Source organism: Pleurodeles waltl, chromosome 7 (assembly GCF_031143425.1).
Source record: "Pleurodeles waltl isolate 20211129_DDA chromosome 7, aPleWal1.hap1.20221129, whole genome shotgun sequence".
NCBI lineage: Eukaryota > Metazoa > Chordata > Amphibia > Caudata > Salamandridae > Pleurodeles > Pleurodeles waltl.
In genome coordinates this window covers 777,268,289-777,276,123 of record NC_090446.1, presented here as the reverse complement: position 1 = coordinate 777,276,123, position 7,835 = coordinate 777,268,289, and the positions used below count along the sequence as shown (strand labels likewise).

General features: G+C 51.8%; 1 long non-coding RNA gene across 1 annotated transcript in view; it reads left to right on the top strand.

The window, feature by feature from the left end:
• The first annotated feature begins 273 nt into the window (after positions 1-273).
• LOC138247319 (uncharacterized) overlaps positions 274-7,835 on the top strand; it is a 36,007-nt gene continuing 28,445 nt past the window's right edge. The window contains exons 1-2 of the long non-coding RNA XR_011194434.1: positions 274-338; positions 1,052-1,198. This is a non-coding gene — a long non-coding RNA (uncharacterized lncRNA). The remainder of the gene's footprint in view (positions 339-1,051; positions 1,199-7,835) is intronic.

The following is a 7,835-nucleotide window of genomic DNA, read 5'->3' as shown; positions in this document are numbered from 1 at the left end:
AGCGGTGTGGCCGCGTGAACTGCACTAAGGAGGAACGGACATGCCTTCTGCTTTATTATTAAAAACATATTGTAATTGGACAGCCGAACCCCAAAATGCATGCGACCTGGGGCACACAGCACTAGCTGCCTTCCTTTTGTGGCACTTAGGCGCCCTGTTTATGAACTCTGGGCTGCAGCCATGGTAAATGACATGAGTGTGAGTTGATAGGTGGGTGTGTTCTGGAATACACAAGCAGGTTCCAATGCTGTTCGTCATTTCCTCACCAGCTGCCAGCAGTGTTCGATGTCCAGTCTTGTAGACTGTCGGAAAGAGAGGTGTTGTTCTCGTGGGAGGAGGTAATAGGGGTAAAGGGTAACAGCAGAACATGGCAACATCCCGTTGCCGGCTTTAGGGCGGTGCGAGTGGTGCGGCCGCACAGGGTGCTGACCTGGACTGGGGGCGCTGACATAACTTATGAAATATGCGATTTAAAAGAACCTGCTGAAAAGTTCCTCGTGCGTCCAGCCTTCAGGAAGCAATTAAAATGTCAAGTTACCTTTGTGATTAATGTTCCTGCTAGGGAGAGGGATGGAAGTTTTGCCTAGGGGCAGCTTTGATGCTCTATAAAGTAGTGTAGAGGGTTAATATGCCTACTTCAAAGAACAGAACTATATTTTATGTGGATAGCTGAGTGGATTAGTAAAGTCATATATACAAGCGCTTTAAAACAAATGAATGTATGTGAAAAGGGGCTATGGAGAGATGAGGAGCACATTTGCTGGGTCGCAGTGAGGGAATCTGAGGAGGTGGTCATGGGGCGAGGGGGGTGGCGCCAAAAAAGACCGTCGCACAGGGCGCCACCAGCTCTAAAGCCAGCCCTGGCAACATCTCCCATTAGTGCTGGTGCAGCAGCAGAAGCTAAACAGGGGACCCCCACCCAGGCGCAGATTTCTCAGTTCTATGAAGCGTAGGATTAGACTCAGCTTACGTTTTGGTTGGAAAGGTTGCGGCGATGCTGCAGCGATTTCTGATGTCTGCCCATTTCTCTCTCAATTTTTTTCTTTCATAGGTTACTTCCTCTCTTGTGACATTTACCAGTTACAAAATGTGTGATAATGCCACTTCAACACACGCTGCCTAAATACAGCTGCAAGAGGACACAAGCAGCTCCTGCTTTGGTTTTTACACTCAGCACACAAGTTGCCGCTTTTTATGGGTGAGTGCAAAGTCTCCATCCCATTCTGTAATCTCTCTTTGGGCTAACAACCACGCCTATGTCACGTCAATCACTTACATTGGTTCATGGGCTTGCCTTTTAAAATCCGCTTGCTTTCATTTGTGAAAGGCATGCATACGTCATGCCTTTTCGGGTGTTTAACCCACCTACACAGCACCGGTAAACCACTAAAAACATACGAGGCTCGGTGTCCAGACTTTATCTGTTTATTTTCCACATAGCGTGATCGCACTGCGTTTTTCTTTACAACGCTAATAGCTCTAACTTGTTTGTCTTAGTTCCCAGGCTTGGCTTGTTTTTAATTGACCTCTTGCTTGCTGTTGAAGCATTTCTTTGTTGCTGGTGTTATTTAACAATTGTAAAAGCAAAAGCACCTCTCATCCCAACCTTGTTAAGCTAGGAAAGGGTTTATTGCAAGCAGGACAGAGATCTAAAGATACCCCAATCTTGTGCCATTTCTACAAATAAAGAGGACTTCGCAAGCGTGAACAAGGGTTGAAAGCATCCTGAGGCTACATTGTAAGCCTATGTGATGTTACAAGCTGTAAGCATCCTCGAGTAGAAACAGCGGTGGAGCACAACAACATTGCTTTTGATCCGTGTTTCAGGAAGCTACCCTTATGTTTGTGAAGCTTCCCTTTAATTTTTTATGTGTTGTTTGTTTTGTTTTTTGGAAGTAAAGGCTGGGATAGGAGCGTGTTTAAGGTGTAGCGTGTGAGTAGTTTGTTTTGGTTTCGTGCATGAGGCTTGTAGGTTTTGCACCTGCAATGTTGCTGAAGCTATTTAGCTGTAATTCGTGCTTGAGCTGAAATGCCTAACCTTGTTAGTGATAAGAATTTTATTTGCTGATACAAAACAGTGTTGTATACTGAAACCAGCAAAATCCTCATTTAGGAAAAAACAAGATCTTTTTAACTTTTTGTTCTTCAGGTAATTGCTAATTACATTGGGCATCCTCATGAACTGCAAGGAGAGGCTGGTGCGAATAGTGCTAGTCCTTACTCAGTCCACATTGTTATATTTCCAGGATGTGTTTCGATAATTTCTTCATTGTTTTTTAATTGGTTTATAAGGGTTTACTTCTGTGCACACATTTGGCTTATGTACTTTACAATTAAAACATTACACACATGTACTCGTATGTGTCTGCGTGATTGCCTTTCACCATTCTACCAGGGGATTGTTTTACCCCTAGCCCCATCAGAATAGCTTCAGTGACACAGATGTTCTGGACTTCAGTGCTACTGTTGCATTTTGTTGTTTATTGCACCCTCCTTATTTGTGTCTTACACTACATTGCTAACATATTTCAAACACACAAAACAATTCCACAACACACCAAATACCTCCAATCCACACCACAGAGTTCCACATCACGCCACACAACTTAACAGCACACTGCATAATTCAACTCCACAACATGCCAACCCACAACACACAATACTATTCCACATAATTAACTCCATAAACCACAGTCTCACCTTACATAATTCCAGGACATGTAATGCCATTTAATTACTATCCACAAATTTCCACAGAACACTATGCCACATATTTCCACTACACAACCTCACACCACACAATTCCATGCCACACAATTCCACCACAAACAGTTTCAATACAACTTATATCTCCCTTGCACTTCCACCAACCCTGTCATCTCTCTCCCACCCACCCACTGTCCCATCTCATCCCTCCCTCACACTCCCTGTCTCCTCTCCATACTGCATGCTCACACTTGCTACCCTCCTGTACCTCCTCATGCTGTGCACTGGTCCACCTCATGTCTCCCCCCACCTCTTGGTGTCCCTACCACTCATCCCTTTCTCTCTCTTGTACTCTCTCTCACCGCTCTCTCTTGCTCTCTCACGCTCTCTTCCCACCTCTCTCATGTGGTTGACTTCAGGTCTTCGAGCACAGTTTCAATCCTGTGCCTTTTCAAGGTCTCCGTCCCTCAAACCCAGGCTCACCTCCTCCTCTTGGGGTGTCCTCTGCATACACAGGCGCTCCCCCTTTATGCGCCTGTGGCCTGCTCTCCCCTTCTTTCTCTCTACAGTGGATGGTTTGCCCACTGTGCCATCCTGGGGAGTGCAAAGCCACAGTCTCTCAAGTCTCTGCAGTGGGTGGTTTGCCCACTGCTGCATCCTGGGGAGTGCAAAGCCACAGTTTCTCAAGTAGATGCAGGTCTCCACTGGTTCTGGAGGGGGACTACTGCCCAGACTGGATGAGTCTCCCCGTGAAAGTTCCTGTCCTCTCCCAGCTGCACATGGGATAAGGATGCCTGATGTGGCAGTCCATTCATTCCTACACGGTGCATGCCCTGTTCAGCGCTGCTTTGCCATGGCGGTCTTTGCCCTGTTCAGCGGTGCTTTGACATGGCGGTTCAGGACTGTTCAGCGGTGCTTTGCCATGGTGGTCTTTGCCCTATTCAGCGGTGCTTTGCCATGGCGGTCTTTGCCCTGTTCAGCGGTGCTTTGACATGGCGGTTCAGGACTGTTCAGCGGTGCTTTGCCATGGCGGTCTTTGCCCTGTTCAGCAGTGCTTTGCCATGGCGGTCTTTGCCCTGTTCAGCGGTGCTTTGACATGGCGGTTCAGGACTGTTCAGCGGTGCTTTGCCATGGCGGTCTTTGCCCTGTTCAGCGGTGCTTTGCCATGGCGGTTCAGGACTGTTCAGCGGTGCTTTGCCATGATGGTCTTTGCCCTGTTCAGCGGTGCTTTGCCATGGCGGTCTTTGCCCTGTTCAGCAGTGCTTTATCATGGCGGTCTTTGCCCTGTTCAGCGGTGCTTTGCCATGGCGGTCTTTGCCCTGTTCAGCGGTGCTTTGACATGGCGGTTCAGGACTGTTCAGCGGTCCTTTGCCATGGCGGTCTTTGCCCTGTTCAGCGGTGCTTTGCCATGGCGGTTCAGGACTGTTCAGCGGTGCTTTGCCATGGCGGTCTTTGCCCTGTTCAGCGGTGCTTTGCCATGGCGGTTCAGGACTGTTCAGTGGTGCTTTGACAACAGCGGTTCTGATACTGACATTGGTGTGTGGCATGACGATCTCCACACTGGACATTGGTGTGTGGCATGACGATCTCCACACTGGACATTGGTGTGTGGCATGACGATCTCCACACTGGTCATTGGTGTGTGGCATGACGTTCCATCATTGGCCAGCGGGGCTGTGGCATCCTGTCCCCTCCTGGGCTGTGACTCCGGCGGTGGTCTCCTGACCAGTAACGAGACTTGGGCCCTCCTGGGCTGTGACTCCGGCGGTGGTCTCCTGACCAGTAACAAGACTTGGGCCCTCCTGGGCTGTGACTCTGACAGTGGTCTCTGGACCAGTGACGACGGTGCTGGCGGTTGTGTCTGCACCGCAGGAAATGATGGCGCACTTCTCCGCCGTGACACTCACAACAGGCTGGGGAGACTTCCTCTGGACCTTCCCCACCTTTTTTGGAGTTACAGCTGACTCACCAATCGCCTTCGATCCCATTTCACTTGTTGTCCCACCAGGAGTCTTGACACAGTCCCGTTGTCCACTCTCCAATTTCAGAGCCTTTACAGGGGGTGGGCTACCAGTGCCTTGGCTCCGGGTCCTACTGCCTGCCCTGGTGGACGGTGCACTCCAAAAACCTGGAACACGCACCACTGGTACTGGAGGCTTTTTGGCTGAGGCGCTACGACGGGACTGATGAATTGGAGGGGGGGGCAAAAAGGTCAATTTGACATAGGGACAGTTTCTGACGGACACTGGGATGGGTAGCTGGAGGGGGTCTGGGAGTGGAGGAAGAGGAGGTGGTTGTAGGAGGTGTCACTTTAGGTGTTTTGGGTACAGGTGCAGGTACTGGAGGCTGTCGTGAGGTGGATGGATGTTGGGTGAGTGATTGCCGGCGTTTGGGTACTTTGGGAGGGGGCGTCACAGACACACTGAGAGAGGACACAGGGGACGTGTAAATGGCAGTGGAGGTGGTGAGTGCAGGTGAGCGGCTTGTGGTGCAGGGTGTCCTGGTGCGAGTCCTAGTGCCTGTAGATGTGGTGCATGCAGGTGTGTGTGTAGACGAGACTGGGAGGGAGGAGGGAGAAGAGGAGGAGGGGGACACAGTGGAGACAGTGGATGTTGCTGTGTCTGTATGTGTGATTGCCTGTGGTGTGTGTGGTGCCTATGTTTGCTTGAGCTACTTTTGGGTGTTGACTTGTGTGCATGCTGGTCTGTAGGTGTGCTTGGGATGGGCTGGGGTACAGGGGATTGGGTCTGGGTGGAGGAAGTTGGAGGGGGGAGGCTAGACACAGTGCTGAGGCCAGAGATTGCAGGGTTCGCTGAAGGGCAGCCTGACCAGAATGAATGCCCTCCAGGAATTACCGTGTTGCAACTCTCGTTCTACACCCTGGATGGCATTCACAATGGTAGACTGCCCAACAGTGAGTGACCTGAGGAGGTCAATGGCCTCCTCACTGAGGGCAGCTGGGGTGACTGGGGCAGGGCCTGAGGTGCTTGGGGCGAAGGTGATGCCCACCCTCCTGGGTGAGCGGGCACGGGGCGTATGCTGAGGGGCTGCTGGGAGGGCGGTGCTGGTAGGGGAGGTGGAAATCTGCGCACATGGATGCCACAGGGGCAACTATACCTCAACTTGTCACTCTTCTGAGGTGGAGTAGAGTGCCACATGGCCTACATTACGGAGGGGCCTTGCCTACCGAACTCGCCCTGGCCTAGGGACACCCACAGCCCACCTCCCCCACCCAGACCCCTCCACTGCACGCAAAGTCCGCAGAATGAGGTGTCTTGTGTCTGCTGTGATGTCCTTAAGCGCCCATCCAACTCCGGGTAGGCCACCGCCAGGATCCGGAACATCAGGGGGGGTCATGGTGCGACAGGCACCCCTCCCACGTTGGGAGGCCATCCCCAGCTGAGCCTCCGCCGTCTTCTTGCTGCAGCGTGAATGTCCTCCCATCTCTTACGGCAGTGGGTGCCCCGTCTCTGGTGGGCCCCCAGGGTCCAGACGTCCTTGGCGATGGCACGCCAAATGTCCCTCTTCTGGTGGGCGCTGACCTACATGACATGCACAAGGGAAGAGGAACAGTCATTACCAACTGCACCATCAATGTGAGTGGCCTCCTCCCTACTCTGACCATGTGGCCCATTTATTCCCATGCTTTACTGTAGTATGAACTCTGGCCCCTTCCCTCTTCCACCCAGCCCTCTCCACCCAGGCCTAGCCCATACAACGTGCTCCCTGTGTACTAATCTGTTGGTCTGGAGGACCGTAGAGTAGCATGTACTGGGGGAGGACCCCATCCACAAGTTTCTCCAACTCCTGTGCAGTGAAGGCAGGGGCCCTTTCCCCAGACGCAGCAGCCATCGTCGCTTCCAGACCGAGTTCACAGCAGCACTAGCAGTGTAGGTCCTCTCCTGTCGAAGGTCAGGTATCTAGTGATTGAAGAGATAGAAAATGGCGGTGACGTCCGCGGCGGGGCGCATCATCACCGCCAGCGCACCTGTTCATTGGCTCCTGGGACCCATAGGGTCCAATGTTAACCAATGCAGCATTGCGCCGCGGTCTATGACCCCCTACCGCGACGGTGTGCAACGCCAGCGCAGTTACCCCACAATCCCATTGTCCCAATTTAGAGGTCAGGCAGCCGCCATTTCAGGGGCCCACATGGCTTCAGTTACTACTGCGTCACACATAGCTAGGCCTATACTCAACACACATACAGGAACGGTTTTGTGTTTGGTGCCGTGTTCTGTGTGACTGTGGGTACATACCTGGAGGAATAGTGACTGTTTCTTCGCTGTTGTCCTTCTTAGGCACCGTCAGCTGGGACATATGAGAAGATGGCGGAATCCTCCGGTGTACCGACCGCTAGTGGACCTGTTGACAATGGAAGAGAGACATTTAATCATCACCTACAGGTTTGACCGTGCCACAATCCAGGAACTATGTACCCAGTTGGAGCCAGACCTGATGTCACCAATCCGCCATCCGACTGGAATCCCCCCTGACGTGCAGGTGCTGCCAGTGCTCCATTTCCTTGCAAGTGGGTCTTTTCAGACAACTGTGGCCATGGCATCAGGGATGTCCCAGCCTATGTTTTCCAACGTGTTGTCAAGATTGTTGTCTGCCCTGCTGAAACACGTAAGGAGATACATCATTTTCCCTGAGGTGGAGGATTTGCCTACAGTGAAAGGTGACTTCTATGCCCTTGGACATATCCCCAACGTCATAGGTGCCATTGATGGGACCCATGTAGCTCTGGCCCCCCCGCAGGAGTTCACAGGTGTACAGAAACCAGAAGAGTTATCATTCGATGAATGTCCAGATGGTCTGTTTGGCAGACCAGTACATCTCTCAGGTAAATGCTATGTTCCCTGGATCTGTGCATGACGCCTACATCCTGCGGAATAGCAGCATCCCTGATATGATCGGTCAACTCCAGAGGCACCGTGTATGTCTATTGGGGGACTCTGGTTACCCCAACCTTTCCTGGCTATTGACCCCAGTGAGGAATCCCAGGACCAGGGCAGAGGAATGCTACAATGATGCCCATGGGCGGACTAGGAGGGTTATCGAATGCACCTTCGGCCTCCTTAAGGCCAGGTTCAGGTGCCTCCATATGACAGGTGGATCCCTATTCT